Source organism: Spermophilus citellus (assembly GCF_964194105.1).
Source record: "Spermophilus citellus genome assembly, chromosome: 8".
Lineage (NCBI taxonomy): Eukaryota > Metazoa > Chordata > Mammalia > Rodentia > Sciuridae > Spermophilus > Spermophilus citellus.
In genome coordinates this window covers 36909931-36927667 of record NC_138189.1, presented here as the reverse complement: position 1 = coordinate 36927667, position 17737 = coordinate 36909931, and positions in this window count along the sequence as shown.

The following is a 17737-nucleotide window of genomic DNA, read 5'->3' as shown; positions in this document are numbered from 1 at the left end:
TGGGAAGATTTCATGGATATATGTTTATAGATGGAAATAGGTGAGGAAAACAGAGATCACAACTTCCAGGTGAAAATACAGCTTGCATAAAGAAGCAAAATCATAGAAACAAATGAAAATTTCACCTTAATTATCTAATATAGAGACACTTGAAGGTAAGGCTGGAAATACAGGCCTTTTTCTATGGTGGAGAAGCAAGAATACAAACTTCAGGAGACCAGACATTAAACATTCATCAAGAGTGCACAGAGATACTTGAATACGAAAAGACCCATTATTAAATTGGAGAACTTTCATCTTATTGGTGCATGATCTTGAGAATAAGAAAAATAAGGAAGCTAATAGATTTATAAGTGTAGAAGCTGAGGGATAAAGATCAGTTCTCAATTACAGAAGTTTTCAGTGGATGGGAGAGAGATCACCTTGATTAAGAAAGAAAAGTGGCAGACTTTAAGCATTGATTCATAAGCAACATTAACTATAAGACCTGGCATGTTTTTAGGGGATCCTTTCTTTAATACTTGTCTGTGTGTAAATGGACACTAAAACACTACAAAGAAATTCTACTTGTGTTACAATCTTGTTTGCTGTTAATCTCGTGATTATTTTTTTTAAGGATCTGTGTTTTTTCCTGAAGTGTAAATCATAAGTGATCTGTCCAGATTACTATTTTAATTAAATCTGACCCTTATTGAAAGGATTTTCTCTTCAAGTAGACTATTCTATCTTTCTAGCTGAGACACACACATACACATATTATATATATATATATATATATACATGTACATATACATGTACATGTATATATATATATATAGGCAAAGAAAGGAAGAGATGAGAAGCATAAATAGAAATAAGCCACTCTAGTGCCATACAAATCCAGGAAGTTGATTTCTGATCCTCAAACAATTTCTGAAACATTTGACTTAATAAACAAATGAATATTTATTGTTGGACAATGAAATGTCCCTGGACCTTTTGACTCTGAGTAGTAAATACTGTGATATCTGGAATGTAGTCAAGCAGAAAGGGATAATGGACAGACTTTTAGGACACTATTGGCCTAAATGGAAATTTTTTCAGTCTCAATAAATTGCTGTAATAACGGCTATTTGCATCTATTAAGTGTATGTAGTCACTTCATATAATAAAGTTTTACAGCTTGTGATGAAAACTGCTTTTGCTTTATTTCTGCTTTGATTTTGAGAAGCATTTGTAAGTGTGTGGCAAAAATATTTCGATTTTTCCAAGTGTTCTGTACATTCATGATCCTAAGTACAAACTAAACTTAGTAACTTGCTGTGAAATAAAAAGTTACATGTTACTTTGTCTTAAAATGTGTCCTGTTTTCATATAGATATCTCCCTGAATTGTTTCAGAGTGTGTGACCATGACTTTAGCACTGAAGTTAATTTCTGATCAATGTTATTTCACAGTTTTTGAATTAATGAATTAATTAAAATTTTTCCTTGATAGAGAGTTTTAAAAAGAAATTGAACCATAAGATGCTAGCCAAATATAACTAATACTTACATTTTCACTGCTCAAACCATAAATCTCTAGATTATTCCAGCAATTTGTGACTTCCTCCTAATCTGAACTGTCCAGTAATCTTACTCAGGTAAATTGATGAGAATAATATATATTAGGAAAAGCACTCAGAACATTGCAAATAACTCATGATATGACAATGTCTGTTTTCACTTAAGAAAAAAGTTACTGAAGGAAAATTGAAAGCCAGAAAATCAGGAAAATAATTTATCTTTTTAAAATTTAAAAATTTTTTTTTAATATTCCCACTTCTCTCTTCCCTGACTCCAAAGTACAGTATTAAAGAAAAAGTTAGTGGTCCTTTGTTAAGGTCCAAAGTAGGAGATATACTATTTGCATAAAAAGCTGTAGAATGAGGGAAATGACTTACTATTTCTTGAGTACCTGCTTGTTTCTGCAACCTTAAATGAATTAGATGTTAATTATTTAGTCTTCAAAGAAAGGAACTCTGCTTAGCAAATAGGAAAATTGAGGTTCAGTATAACATGTACATTCTCCAAGCTCATATATCTGTAAGCTAAAATCAAATTTAGGTATGTCTAGCTATAACGAGCCTTATCTTTCAGTTATAAAAAAGTACTTGAATGGCAAAGTGATTGCTCATATTCATTTCAACAGTAGATATGCAATTCTTTCACAAATGGGAAGTAGGGAACTGAAAAACCACACACTCCATTCCATTTAAAGCAAAAATTTACTATACTATATGATTTATTAATAGCCTTTACTTCTTCTTTCCAAAGTGGATTTTTATTTCAGCTTTAACATATTCTAAAATCCCTTTTAAAAGGACTCATGATGGGCTGGATTGTGACTCAATGGCAGAGCCCTTCCCTCACAAGTATGAGGCACTGTGTTTGATCTGTAGCACCACATCAAAATAAATAAATAAAAACTAGTGTCCATCTATAAATTAAAAAATACTTTTTTAAAAAAGGACACCTAATATCCAATCAAAATATAAAGTATTGGGTTTTTAGAAAAGGGATCGACAAACTATGGTCACATCAATGGTTACTGGGACATGGACACTCCCAGCATTAACATATTGACTATGGCTGCTTTTATGCTGTGACATAGCTCAGTATGTGCAACAGAATCACATGAACTGTAATGCCTTAATATTGACTCTCTGACACATTACAGGAAGAATTTGGAGAATGTCTGTTTCAGAAAAATTTTACTATGCTAACTAAAAGGACCATATTTAAAAATATGCATTTTCTTATATAGTTTAACTTTGAAAGAAAAAGGTCTTGCTTGAAGAGTTTCATGTGACATAACAGAATTAATTGCTCTCTACTGAACTTCATACTCTTAATTTCTTTCAAAAATATAGTAATCAAAACTGTGTCTTCTTTTTAAAAATGTATGAAAAATTGTAAATCTGTCCTGTTAAGAAAATACTGGGTTTTTTTTTAGTATTATTTCAATTTTATTTAAAGTAGATAAAGTAGGTCAGTCTAAAGATAAAGACAAGATTATTTACCACTAAAATTCTTTAAAAGATAAGTGGTAAATGTAAATATTCAAATAATTTAAAAAATTTTCTCCCTTGTGATAGCAGATTTCCTCATTAAAATTGTTTGTGTCTATAATCTTGCATTTAACAACATTTTTCAGAACACTATAACCCAAGCAGCCTTTTATGAATAATTCCATTGGAATAAATATTTAATTTACCTTGCCCATTACTCATGTGCTTTCTTTCTCCATTTCAGTATGTGCATTTCAATTATTGAAATTTACATTTCAAATAATCACAAAGAATAATTTGTTAAAAATTGCACACATGGAATAAAGTATGCAACCTTCTTTGAGTTAACATTATACAATAGATTATTTCAGTCATGATATAGCCTTTATCCACTGTAAATCAAATATCTGAATATAAATTCAAGGCACTACTAAAATTTTCTTACATTAATACTCAAATTTGAATTTTTAATTTTTAAATTCCAATCATTGTGCTCAAATTTCATTTTTTACTTTTTAAAAACATGTCTATCATAACAAAAATGTAAAATTTGAAATCCTCTCCTTACATTAATATTAATTACTAACATTAGCGTATTGTTCTTAAATATAAGCTTTTCTATATTAATGATTTCAGGTGAACATTTGCATAGTCTCTGGAATACAAAGGAACAAAATCAGGCATATTCCACTTAACAAAAAAAATTGTGAACCAGAGAGCTAGGTGACCTACACATTGTGACATATATTAAGATCAAAATTTTGCTCATACCTTGTGTTTATAATGTAAATCCAGGCTTAGGATATATTATAAAGGAATTAGAACCATCTTCATATTATGCCTATGGCATAATCCTTCCTGTCCTCCCTTCCTTTGTCTCATTGAGCATGAGTGAGGAACACAGGAACACAGGAAAAGTCTAACCCAAAGGAGTTTTTGATGTGATTTTCATTCATGGCCCCACAAGGAGAACAATAGAACATTTAAATTGTGTAATTTGCATTTCTGTAATTGCTAGAGATGTTGAACGTTTTTTCATATATTTGTTAGCCATTTGTATGTGTTCTACTGTGAAGTGCCTTTTCAGTTCCTTTTCCCATTAATTGGTTGAGCTATTGCTTTTTTAGTATTAAGTTTTTTGAGTTCTTCATATATCTTGGAGATTAATACTCTGAGGTGCAGGTGGCAAAGATTTTTCTCCCATCCCGTAGGCTGTCTCTTCAGTTTTGATTGCTTCTTTTGCTGTAAAGGAGCTTTTTAGGTTCACACCATTCATTTATTGATTCTTGATTTTACTTCTTGTGCTTTCGGAGTCTTGTTGAGGAATTTGGTTCCTAAGCTGTCACAATGGAGAGTTGGGCCAACTTGTTCTTCTGGTATTCACGTATCAAAAATGAAATGACAGTATTCTCAGGTCCTGAAAATAAGTATCTTTAATACTACACGAGTAAACCATGTTTTGATTTTTAATTCAGACCGCTTTTGAAAGATAATGTAAAGAAGAATTTGAAGATGACACATGAAACAAATTATACTGGGGAAAACACATGCTTTTCTAAAAGAATTTATGAGAGGTAATGGATTCTGAGAAGAAAGAAATGAACAGGGAATACAAAATATGATGATAAGAAAAAGTAGTGATAGTGTGTACCATTTACTGGGTATTGTCATGAGAACTTCAATTATAATAACTAATTTAATCCTTACAATATCCCTAAGAAATTGCTACCATTTTCATCCTCAGTTTACACAGAAGGAACTGGGGCACAGAGTGGTTGATATACTTGTCCAAAGTCCAGAAGAAGTGAGTCGTACAAGTGGGATTAATCCCAGGCATGTCCATCTGAAAACCTGCCCTGGTGAGCGCTCTGCAAAAATTGCCTCTCCATAGATCCAGGCTCTGCTTTCCCAGCATAAGTCCAAAAGCATTACTATGAATATATCTTGTTGTAGTCACTAACATTAGAGGAGAGGGGCAGCAAAACGTGCTCATCCAGCGTGGGATTGAAAACAGAAGACTCAAATAAGGGTTGGCAAACCAGAGAAACAAGATTATCTACCTTAATTCACAAGGCTGAAAAACCAAAAGTCATGATCACAAGAATGAAGGGGAAAGAAAAAAAAACAGGAAACCTCCAAATGATGTCCACAAACTTAATGTTTTAAATTATTTTATTAATTAAAGTTACTTATACAATGATTCAATCGAAAGCAGAATGTGTGTGGGGGGGCAGAATTTCCAAAAGATATTTGAATACTTGACCCCCAATTTCATCACAGAATTATTCATAGTATCTAATTGGAAGCAACCCAAGTGTTCAGTAAGGAATGAATGAATAAGTAAAATGTGATAGATACATACAATTTACCATTATTCCACTTTAAAAAAGAAAGAAATCCTGGCACATGCTATGGATATGTTATGGATGCACTTTGAGGGCAACATACTAAGTAAAACAAGTCAGTCCCCAAAATAATAATTCCACTTTTATGATGAATCTAAAGTAGTCAAACTCATAAAAACAGAAAGTAGAATGGTGGTTTCCAGGAGCTCGAAAGAGTAGAAAATGATGAGTTGTTCAGTGGGCATAGAAATTATGTTTTTCTCGATGAAAAAGTTATGGATCTGTGCTTACAGCCAATGTTTAAGATGATAAAGGCACTTTACATGTTTTACTACAGTTCATAGGGGTATGTACATGTGTGTGCAATAGGAATAGTCACTATAGTTATACAAATCACAATCCTTGTTGTAAAGCAAAAAAGAAAGGAACTTAGAAATTAAGAAGAATCAAAACAATAACTCTCCATTATATATGACCATGAACACATTATTTAAATTTCTAAGTCTTGTTTTTTCCCCTGTAAATATTGAAACTAATATATCCTTCAGATTACTTAATAAAAATAACTTTTATGGAAACCTTTAGCATATCACAGGTGTCCTGGTTGGAAGCATCTTCTCCTCAATTCTTTGTGATACCAGGCTTAAGAAAGGGAGATTTCTTGAAATAATGACCTGGGATAGTAGTACAAAGCAGCATTTGTAGCAATTGAAAAATGTGTCTCTGAAGCTCAGCTTACACCCCAGCTCTTTTAGCAACTGTGCATGTAGCTCTAGAAAAATGATTTAGTTGTCCAAGTGGCACTCATATCAACTGTAAAGCATAGATGACAATACGGCACTGTTTACACAGGATGTGCAGCAGACACTGCCAAGTATTGTCATCATGGGCCTTCACAGCCCTCTAGTCTTTCTTTGCTGTGGAAGTAAAGGCAAAAAGAATAGTTGTCGCCTAAACTTTTGAATAATTTAGAGGTGGCCATAAGATCTGCTCTCATTAAAAACATGTAAGAAAGTAGCTGGGAGATGTTTTCATCAAGATTTGTTATTTTTCTTAAGGAATAAACTAGGATGATATATAAAATCATTTCTGAGATCTGTCAGCTTTTGGCCTTCTCTTTCTTCATTGCTGGAATTCAGACAAAAGTCCTGGAGGTACAAAAGTGGATGCGTAAAATGAATATGGATCATTTACACTACTGCTGATTTGCCATATAAGCCTTAGAGGGTTTATCCCAGGATTTCTTGCCTTTATCAATTAAAAAATACAATGAAAAAATCTTATTTGCTTAAAACACTGTACAGATTTATAGCAAGATTAAAGTAAGTAAACAGTGGGGATACTTAGCACAGAGATTTGCCTGCCACAAATTATTATTAACAGAGAGGCATGCCTACTTGAATATACCTCTCATGACCTTTCTCTTTCATGTTCTATCATGCTGAGCACATGTTAGAAAAATGCATTGGCAATGATCTACATGTAGGCCATAATCCAATATTTTTATCACCCCGTTGAACTTTGTCAATAAATATATGATCATGAAGAGCTCTTTGCACTACATGCTTCCTTTGTTTCTCAGAGCCAATTTCAGTAAATTCTGATAAATTTATTGAACTGTTAGGAAAGCAAGCATTCAAGAATGTGTGCAAATATATTGTGAGAACTTCCTGAGGAATTGGAAAAAAAATCATTTCTGCTACTGATTTCCCTGTTGTGTCAAAAACTTGGATACACATTTGCTTTGAACTATTTTGATGAAGCTTAAAATATCTTGTGGGGAGTAGAATGCTTACCATATGCTCAAGGCTTAGTTCATTGATTAGTTTATTGAGCAATGCTGACTTCCTAGTGTAAAGCTGGCTCATTTTGTGATTAATCATAGGCAAAGCTAATAAGAAGCTAAAATGCTTTTTCTGGTATTCTAAAATATCCATGTTTCTTAATGGTTTTTAAATGGCATAGTTTTCAACCATGACCTGAATTTCTTAAACTATCAAGAAGAGGATTAAAATAGCATTTAAACTAAAATGTTACACATGTAAAATGAAGATGCTTCTATAATATTTTCAGAGTTCATTGTTTTAAAATATTTTTTTTAGTTGTAGATGGACACAATAGCTTTATTTATTTATTTTTATGTGGTGTTGAGGATCGAACGCAGTGCTTTACATGGGAAAGGCAGGCACTCTACTACTGAGCTACAGCCCCAGCTCTCAGACTTCATTATATACTGAAGTGGATATGAGGCAGATTGCAATGTCCAGAAATGATTGTAAGGATATTTCCCAAAGCATATGTTCTTACAATATGACTTTGACCTTCCTCCCATTAACAGAGCAGACCTAAATTATTTCTTGATAATCCAAATATGATTGTGACTCTGTTGGAAGCAATGTACCAAGTGTTCAAATTGAAGTCATCAAATATAACACAGCCTTTGCATGCTTTTGTTATGTTAGTGGTCTTACATCTAGCCAACGTGCTATAAGGAAGCCCAAAACAGTCCATGCAGAGAGACTACATGGAGAGATAATGTGTAGTTGTTTTAGACATTAGGCCTTCGAAGGTCCCACTTGATAGACATGCTAAATACTAAACTTGTGATCAAAGATATGCCCAGAAAACGCCTGCCCCCAACACTGAGCTTCCCCTTGCCTTCTAATCATCTCCACCAATATTCTAGATGTGGTGAAATCAAGACCCACTATCCCACTGTGCCACCTCTGAATTCTTGATCTACAAACATTGAGCTTCTTCCTGTAGATGTTTAATGCAATAAGTTTGGGGTACTTTATTAGGCAATACAGCTTCTCTGCTTTAGAAGTTAAGGCACCCTAAGTGATGGTGCCCAGGATTCTTTAGTAATAGTAATGATATTATAGTCTACATTTATATTATACTGTTCCTCCCATTATGCTCAATAAGTACAGGCTCAATTAAGGGATGAATATACATTGATCCCTTAATTTAAATAATTATTAGGCCAATATACTACCTAAATACATAAGTTCTGGAGCTTCCTAGCTCACGTTGGTGGTTTGATGGATCTGGCAGCATACTGAAAATTAAGGATCCCAATTATAGACATTTAAAGAAATATTTATTTCAAGATCTTGAAAAAAATACACACCGGCATGTCTGCCCCCTGATGATGTGTTTGTTTCTATTGTCCCACTTCATTTCTCTCTAGATCTATTGCTCCAAACTAGGGAATACCATCTGCATTGTTTCTCCTGAACTGCTCAACAATAAATTTTTCCCCTTCCATCCTTCTCCTTGCCATCATTTATTCACAAAGCAGTTTGAAATATTTTTTGCTTTTGTTTTTAATATCAGTTAAATCAATTGCTTACTTCCTAGAAATTCCTGTAATATTTGGCCCTGCTAACATCTTCTAGAAGTTGATCTACTGCCAGTTCAAAGACCTAAGGTATTCACAGCTAAGAATGTTGGCATAAGCTATTATTTATGCTTAGAATTATCTTTATCCTGAACAGACAGTAGCCAACTTAGAATAGTTGAACTGAATATTTATTTTTAAAAATAAATTTTTAAAAAATTAAAATAAATTTTAAAATATTTATCATTATTTAAAAATAATACCTTCACAACATTTGCACATTACAATGTTATGAAGGTTTTTATTTTAAAATAAAAATAAATATTTTTAGTTAAAAAGTAACCATTTAATTTTTTTCAGGATGGTATTCAATAAATTATTCTAGGTGTTTAATCTTTTAATATAAATTTGGCTTTGTATGCGAGATGATTTTATCCACTTGTAGGCTAACATAAGTGTTGTCCAGTATAGTTAAAGCAGGTCTGTGTACCTCCTTATCTGGTTTATCTTTATCCTTTTATATCCTATATTAATAAATTAATAATCATAAAGGAAAGTATTTTTCTGAGTTCCACAAGGTGTTCTAGCAAATTACTGGGATCTTAAAAAGGGGTTGTGAGATCCCTGATTTATAACCAGTAGGCCAGCAGAATAGCTTATAACTTACAATTCACAATGGGTATCTGAAAAGCAGGCAGTTTGTTGGGACTGAACCATATATCTGTGAGATCTGGCACTATCTCCAGGTAGATAGTATCAGAATTGAATCAAGTGCAGGATATCAGCAGGTGTGCTCTGTTGTCACTTATGATGTCACCAGTAGAATGTTGAGTGACTGTGTAAGAAAGTGGGATAGCATTTGCGTGTTTTAATCTCTATTGACAGGCAAGTCTTAAGAGTAAAATGGAAAAGTTACCAGCAAAACAATAAAAAGTTTAAAAAGTACATCTAATTCAAGCAAAGTTGGAAACTTAAAAAAGATAAAACATCAAATAAAAACTTGAGACATCAGAGAATGCTTTTACAATTACACAGTACTTTTAACAAGGCAATGTGGAATATTTGAGATTGATATGAGCATGCATGGTGGTGTGTGACATTTGTACTGGGTCCTCACTGAGTGGCAGATGAGTGCTGCTCATACTTTCCTGACAGCAGGACCTTGGGGACTGTGTTTTATCCACGTGATGGTGACAGGGCATGCATCCTCTACTCAAGTTGCTGTACATGAATCCTATCAATCCCCTCATTCCACCTTAAGAAATCTATTAAAAAGCCATAAGAGATGTTAAAAAAAAACCAAAAACATTAGTTATAATGACAATGTGAATCAAGGAACAAAGACACTAGAGAAAAGAGAAATTTAATAGTCAATTATTTCAATATTTCAAGGAGTAAAACTGACATAAACTTTTTAAAAAATCATTCAATGTGCCTCTCATAGAAAATTTCTTTAAAATATGAAAAAAGGAGAACTAAGAAAAATATAGCCTTGTTGCATTAATGTGTGTAGACAATAAGTTCTTATATGAAATTCTAGCAAATAAAATTCAGCAAAGATGCTTTCATGGCTGACAGAGAATATCACTGGCTACGTATTACTATGAGCTTCTAAAATGACATTCGAAGAGTTTTGTGATTAGCAGTGCCTCACAGAAATCACAAAGATATAGTTTCACAGAGCATTTTTAGTGGGGCTAGATTTTCATTGGCACAGGCTGAATATTTAATATGACATCTCATACATATGACGATTTAAAATAATATTGTTAGCTCAAGGACTTAGAGGAAATGTTACAGTAATAAATGTGCTCATATATAAATATACTTTTAATATTTCACTTCAATAATAGTTCAAAAACAATTTATTAATTATTTCTTTCAGGCAATTTTACCATTATTGAAAAAGTTTCAAATCAGATAAAGTAATGAAAGAACATGTTTTAACAAATATTATTTTCTGTAACTTATAAAAAACAATTCCAAGTGGGAGTTTTAACAATTTTTTTCCTGTAATTTATAAAAATTAATTCCAAGTTGAATATCTAAACTTATACCATCTCCCTCTTTAATTTTCTTTCTCACAAGAAAATTTCATGCAACACATTTTTTTTTCACAGCCAGTTTTAAAGCTTATGAACTATTTTTATGGGAGCTTTAATTCTACTATTTGAAAAATTCCTGAATGGCAATGGGGCAAAGATGGAAAATGGAGCCAGGTCAGGGAAGAAGATCTTTGTCAACATAGGCTTAAAGAGTGTGGATTCTTGTTACATTATTTCATTACATTATTGCATTCATTCCGTAAGTTCTCCTGTGAAATAGTTGTTCTAAAATTAGGTACTGAAAGTTCTGGTACTAGAGATATCTGCTCAGGTCATGATGTTGTTAAATGTCAGAGTAAGAATTGAACTTGGATTGGCCTAGTGGCAAAATCCATGTTCTTTGCTCTATACTATTTACTTTCATTGAATAATCACCCTAAATTAAATACAGTGTGCGTGAGAGTCCATGCATATGTTTTAGTATATGTGTGTAAGCTTTCTTCTTACATAACTTCATATGGAAATTATAAGGAAAATGTGACTAACTCTATTAAAAGCCAAACAAAGTAGCAAACATTAACAGACACATTAGAAATATCTCAATGTCAAATAGTAATATAAACATAATGGATTAATTTATAAATCATATTGTTTTAGAACCATATTTTATTTCCAAATTACAAAATACCCAAAAACTCAAACATACTATCATTTCAAAATTACATTAAGATAGTAACAAACTGAAACTACACTTCTCTCAGAATTGATGAGAACAGCTTTTAATGAAATAATGTCTTAAAAAGTCATAAAAGTAACAAGCAATTTTAACAAACTCCAAATTTTCTATTAAGCAGCAAAAATGGAAATAACACTCTGTGATAATCACAAAGTACTTGAAGAATCTCACCATGGTTTCAATTCCTATTCCAATTGATTGGAGTCTAAATATGATTTCTTAAGCAATGTCTCTTAATTATTATAAGCCACTATAAACAAACAAAAAATTTCAACTCAGATTTTTTCTTTTTATCTCCATGACTTTTCCAGTGATTATTTCAAATATTCAATTATTTTGAATATGAACTATCTCCACTAAAAGTTCTACTGAATTCAATGGTTGTTTACCCAAGGATACACTATTTTCATGTTTTATCATGTTTTCTGCTTGTCTGTTTCATGAAACCCTGACTACTAACAACAATATTCATACTTTCACTAATAGTAATCATTTCACATATATCACCCCTAGTATTTTCATAGAAACCCAATAAATAAGTTTAGTTAGAGACAAACAGAGCTCTCTATTCTATTCAATCACATTAAATATGCCATTCAGTTCTCATTTACCAGTTTCTGCACAATTGGATACACTACAAGTACTTGAACCTCATTTTGAAAATCTGAATCAAGAATCTTTCCAATACCTGAAAAAACATCTGTTACTCATTTCTGTTTCAGGGACTTCTTCCACACACACAGCATGACATCCATTAGTATCAAAAATTAGTGTAGAAATGCTTGAAGATAATGAGATTCAACTTTCAGAATTAAGAATGTTCAAACAATTTCAGATACAATTGATGTTTTTGAGAGTAGCAAGATAAACTCATCAAATAGAGGCTGATAATTTTCATTTCTATTACTGCACTCCAAACTGTAGGAATATTATATCCATATTTTTTTTAAATTTATTTTGTAGTTGTAGATGGACAAAGTTCCTTTATTTTATTTGATTTTTATGTGGAACTGAAGATTGAACCCAGTGAGACAAGAGCTCTGCCACTGAGCTACAGTCCCAGCCCTATTATATTCATTTTTAAGTGTGACTTATTTGAAGTAAATACTGAAAGTTCATCTTTAAAGAAACTCATTTCTTGGTGCATATTCCAGGTGCAGGAGAAAACATATGGTGTGATACTTGGGTTCTTCAAGAAGTAGAAGCCAACATGGGAATAGGCAGGGGAGAGATGTATTGGGGGTACTGCCAGAGAAGGATGAAGGGAACAGAGCCAGAGAAGACAGACCATGATGAGTATCTAATCTGTGAAGAAAATGGAGAAGGAAGAATCAGGTAGGAAGATTCTTAGACTGCAGCACAGTTCCAAGAATGATTTAATAAGGTCAGTGAACCATCCTTACATCACCTGTTAAAGTAGTCTGGATCCTCTCAATAATAATGCTGTACTAGGATCCTACCATGTTCTACATTACCAAGACCTCCACACACGGAATTCAGCCAGGTTCACGAACTAAATGCTAACAGCTCATACCATTTGCTCATCACTTCTCAAATTCTGTAGCATTGATTTTTGCCTTCTCTTTACTTTCAGTGACAGACCATTCTTTGACTATACAGTATGTAAATAGCACAAATTGTTGTTTATTGGTAGTACCTCTCTGCCTTTAGACAAGACTGGATAAGAATGTTTTGGAGTACACTTTTCTTTTTTGTTTGTTTGTTTGTTTTGTTTTTCTTAGAAATATTTTTATTTTCATAAAGTTCACATAAAATAAAATTTATGATCTTACACATTTTTACATGACAGAAAAATGCAGTTCAATTTATATTACACATATATAGCACAATTTTTTATATCTCTGGTTGTACATAATGTAGAGTCACATTATTCATGTGGAGTACATTTTTCTATTATATAGTTGGTAAAAAGAATGCAGAAATCCCCTATACTGTAATTAACATTAAAGGTGTCAAGAATAACAATCTTGTCACTCCTTGGACTTCGCCAAATGCAACTGGGTAGGAAGTAGAAATGATTTTCTGATTCATTCTATCACAGGATTTACAATCTAGGGTAATATTTTTTGTGTGTAAAAAAATATCTTGGCAGTTTAATTCTCAATTTCAAGACTGTGAATTAAAGAAAACACATAAAATTATCTATTTTTCAATAGGTATTAAGAATTACAAGAGATATTCCATATTTTTTTTAAAAGGCCCCAGAAATATTAAGCTCCAATCACTCATGACAGTAAAAGTGCTTGCTTTTTATTTTTAAAATTATTTTTATTTATTTATTTATGTATTGAGACAGATCTCACTAAGTTGTCTGGGATAAACTAAAACTTGCTGTGCTCCTTCCGCAGACTTCCTAGTTGCTGGGATGACAGGCGTGTGCCACCATGACTGGCAGTTCTTAATTTTTAACATAATTCTCTTTGTCATTAAAAGTCCTGATATGGGGGATCATCTCCCACAGTCTTTAGTTTTGAGAAGAACTCAGGTTAGCAAAATTGAGAACTTTTACTTTTCATCTAAGCTTCACAATTTTCCCAGAAAAAAAGGTCTTAATCTATTATTTGAAACTTAAACTAGATTTTTCCCACTAGAGTCTTTCACCTGTTACACTATAACAATTATCTTACATTTAAATGGGACATTATTTTAGAGTACTTGTTGGATTGTGATATCCATAATGACAGAGACCATGCAATTTATTCATTGTATCCCCAGCACTTACAAGAACAGACGTGCATATAGGACTCCATAAATGTCCTGTGAAAAAATAATCTATATACACACATAAAATAAGACTGAGTAGAAACTAAAGCCAAAGTTATTTATTCATTTAAGGTACATACAAGATGAGAAGGAGAGAGAAGCTGGCAGGAGAGAAGCTGAATCTTTCAATAATGGAGCACTGAAGACCAATGTCATCTACTAAGAATTCCTCTCCATCCAATTAGGTTTCCCTAAAGTTGCAAATCTTCATGTAAATCATTCTTTTGTCCAACTTAGTTTTTTTTTCCTTTTCTGATTTCTAAACAGCTACCTTTTAACACACAGGCATGGACTATAAACATGAACTGTACAGTTTATACAGTGTCTGGAACAGGTGACTGGAAAAATATATGCCGTGAACTTGAATCTCAGATCTTAACGGCCATGTATAAATTAGTTAATCGAATCTTCCTCATATTCTTAATCTGTAATATATTCTGCAAAGTGAATCTATAACCTATGTAACATGAAACACATTGATAGAATGTCGGAAAGTTTGTTTGTTAGGAGACTAGAAAAAGAAAGAGGGGACTATCACAACCATTGGAAATAGAGTTGAAATGAAAGTGGAAATGAAAAAGAGGTGGGCATGAATTTCTATCATATGTAATTTAATAGATGGAAGAAGCAGGACAGAGAAAGTAAATAAAAATAATACGTATTTAAATTCAAGTTATCTGGAGGATGTTTATGCACAACATTAGAGATACCTTGATGAGCTTTGTTGGTTTCATTTTAATTTTTGAAGCACTAATACATACAGGTTATGATATTCCAAACCCAGGTAAAAAATGTGGAAAAGAAGTCAGAGTTAAAGTCTGCTAATATAGTAAACACATTTTTATAAGATTTTGCATAGAAATGTATACCTAAAAAGTAATTATTCATAATTTGTTATAGGTGAACTCAGTTAATATTTAATTCATTACGTCATCATAATCTAGATGTTTATTTTTAAACATCCCTTAATATATTAAGATGTAAATATAAGGTTCCAAACATTAATAAAATTTTTATTTTAAAATAGCTGATATTTTTAGATATTTTCAGCAAGAATTCAATGTGGTTTATCATGAATTAGTGTCTATGATGAACAATGGGCCCCCTAGAGAAATAAGTCATAAAGTTTTACTCTTATAAATATTTCATGACAAAAAATACTGTTTAAATGCATAGTGAAAAAAAGATAATAACATGAATAGTTACAAGTGAGTCAAACCAAATAATTTTAATTACCTTGGTCAGTAGTATTCCATGCTTTCTGCTTTATAACTCCTGTGCTGCTATATAATTTTCTTGTTAAAATTATCAGTTTTCCAGACAGAAAACTAACATATACTAGTATTTTCCTCATAACAACTTTCTCCTAAGATTTTAACACATAATATATATTTAATTCATCTTATTTCATTCTTTCCCTTCTACTTATTTTCTTTCTTCCCCATTCATGCTATTATTATCTTCTCTTACAGATATCTTCACAACAGACATACCTTTATTTTTAAAGTATTATTGTGTTATGCAAAGATGCCGTTTTAGGATTTATGAAATATCCCCATACATATTTTATTAATTTTGAATCCTGTCAAGTCCTAAGGGCAGGAACCATGTGTGAGCTTCTTATCATAATTTTCCACAGAAGAGTTTCTGTAATATGTCAGTATTCATTACTGCATAAATTAATGAATTTGGATCTTGCAAAAAGGGAGAACTGGCTAATGTTTATTAGTTTCATTTAACAGACTAATAAATAGTTACTTTTTCAAATCTGTTTTTCCTTCTCTTTATCCTAGTTTATCTCTTCACTGTCAGCTTTTCTGGGAAATGTTCTTGCCCTTGTCAGAAGCTCTCTCTGAGTAAGTTCCTACATGAGGAGGGTGTTAAATCAGCCATCAGATATTGATGGAGGGTGGTCACACTGAGTTAATTACAGTTAGCTAAGTACAAAGCAGCTATTTATTACATAAAAGCTACATGCCCATTATCAGGTAACCCATTTTATCTGATATATAGTATTCTCATTTATAAAATGGCATAAACATTGTATTAACATGGATAGACTAAGCTATGCAATGCCAACAAGCAGCCCCCAAACTTGGGACGGCAGGAGTTTATTTCTCACTTTCATTGCCTGGGATCCATGTGCATTATAGCTACTAAGGAACTCAGGTTCATGGAATGGCCAAAATTCTAATGTTTATTTTCACTATACCAATGGTGGAAAGATTAACTTTAGAGATTTGAACATACCTAATAAACAAAATTAATGACTACTACTACCATCTCTGCTTTGAATGTATTTTTAAAATTTTTGTAATTTAATAGTACATTTTTACACTTGATTGTCACAATAGTTCAGTAAATTATAATGATGTAGCTCCTCCCCAACTAAAGATGTCTCCTACCCCTTCCTGTTCTCTATGCCATTCCTTTGGACTCAGCAATGGAGATGAGATTTCATTTTTGGAAAGGGTCTAGTTAACACTCAGATATCTCCTAATAAGGACAGGAGGTTTGCAGGGAGCTGTCATTTCCTTCTTTGGGCTAACATGCAAGAATTTATCTGAAGTATAATATCCACTTGGGTTTTCTATATGTCTTAATGTTTGCTAGGCACTTCAGGGAAACATTTCATTTGATCTTCATAATGCTAAGAGATAGTCAAAAAGTATCAATAGTTGTCGTCCATAGGCTGGAGAGCTGGAGGGACTAACTGCACAGTCCAAGATACTGAAGTCTCAGAACAAAAGGAGTCAATAATGCTACCCCTGTCCAAGACCAAAGACTTCTGGAAACTCTCTGGAGAATTACTGTCAGAGTCTGCTTTGGAGGAGTGAAGGAGTGAAAGTCTGATGTCCTCAGATACCACAGCAACAATCAAGAACCCATACAAGAAGACTGAGCTTGCATCTGTTGCTGCTTCCTTGTTCTTCCAACTTTCATTCTATCCGAGTCTCCAACCTATTGAATGGTGTTGCCCACATTTAAGAATGTTCTCCACTTCAGTTCACTATCTCATGTGCCAATTATTCCTAGACACAACCTTATTGATCCACTTAGAACCATCAATCTTTGAAATCTCTTAAGCCAATCAAGTTGAGAATTCCACTTAACCATTACTCACAGTTAATAAAACAATGGTTAATTATTCTCTGATAGTTAAAGAAGCAGTTTATTAAGACCAAATATTTATTTGATCCCATGTTCTTGCCACAGTAGCATTCTTCTTGGGTTGGTGAGCTCTCACTTTGACCATTGCAGATAATCTAGGCCTGTGGGATATGAGGAAGGAGGAAGTGGTTTTGAGGGAGAGAGTTCTTGTGAGAGGATGGACTTGAATCACAAGAACAAATGCTCTTTAGATAAAAGAATATCTATGGTGGTGAAACTAGGTAAGAATTTTACAAAAGGGCAAAGACAATGAAGGTACTGTATGGTGGGAAGGCATTAGACTCC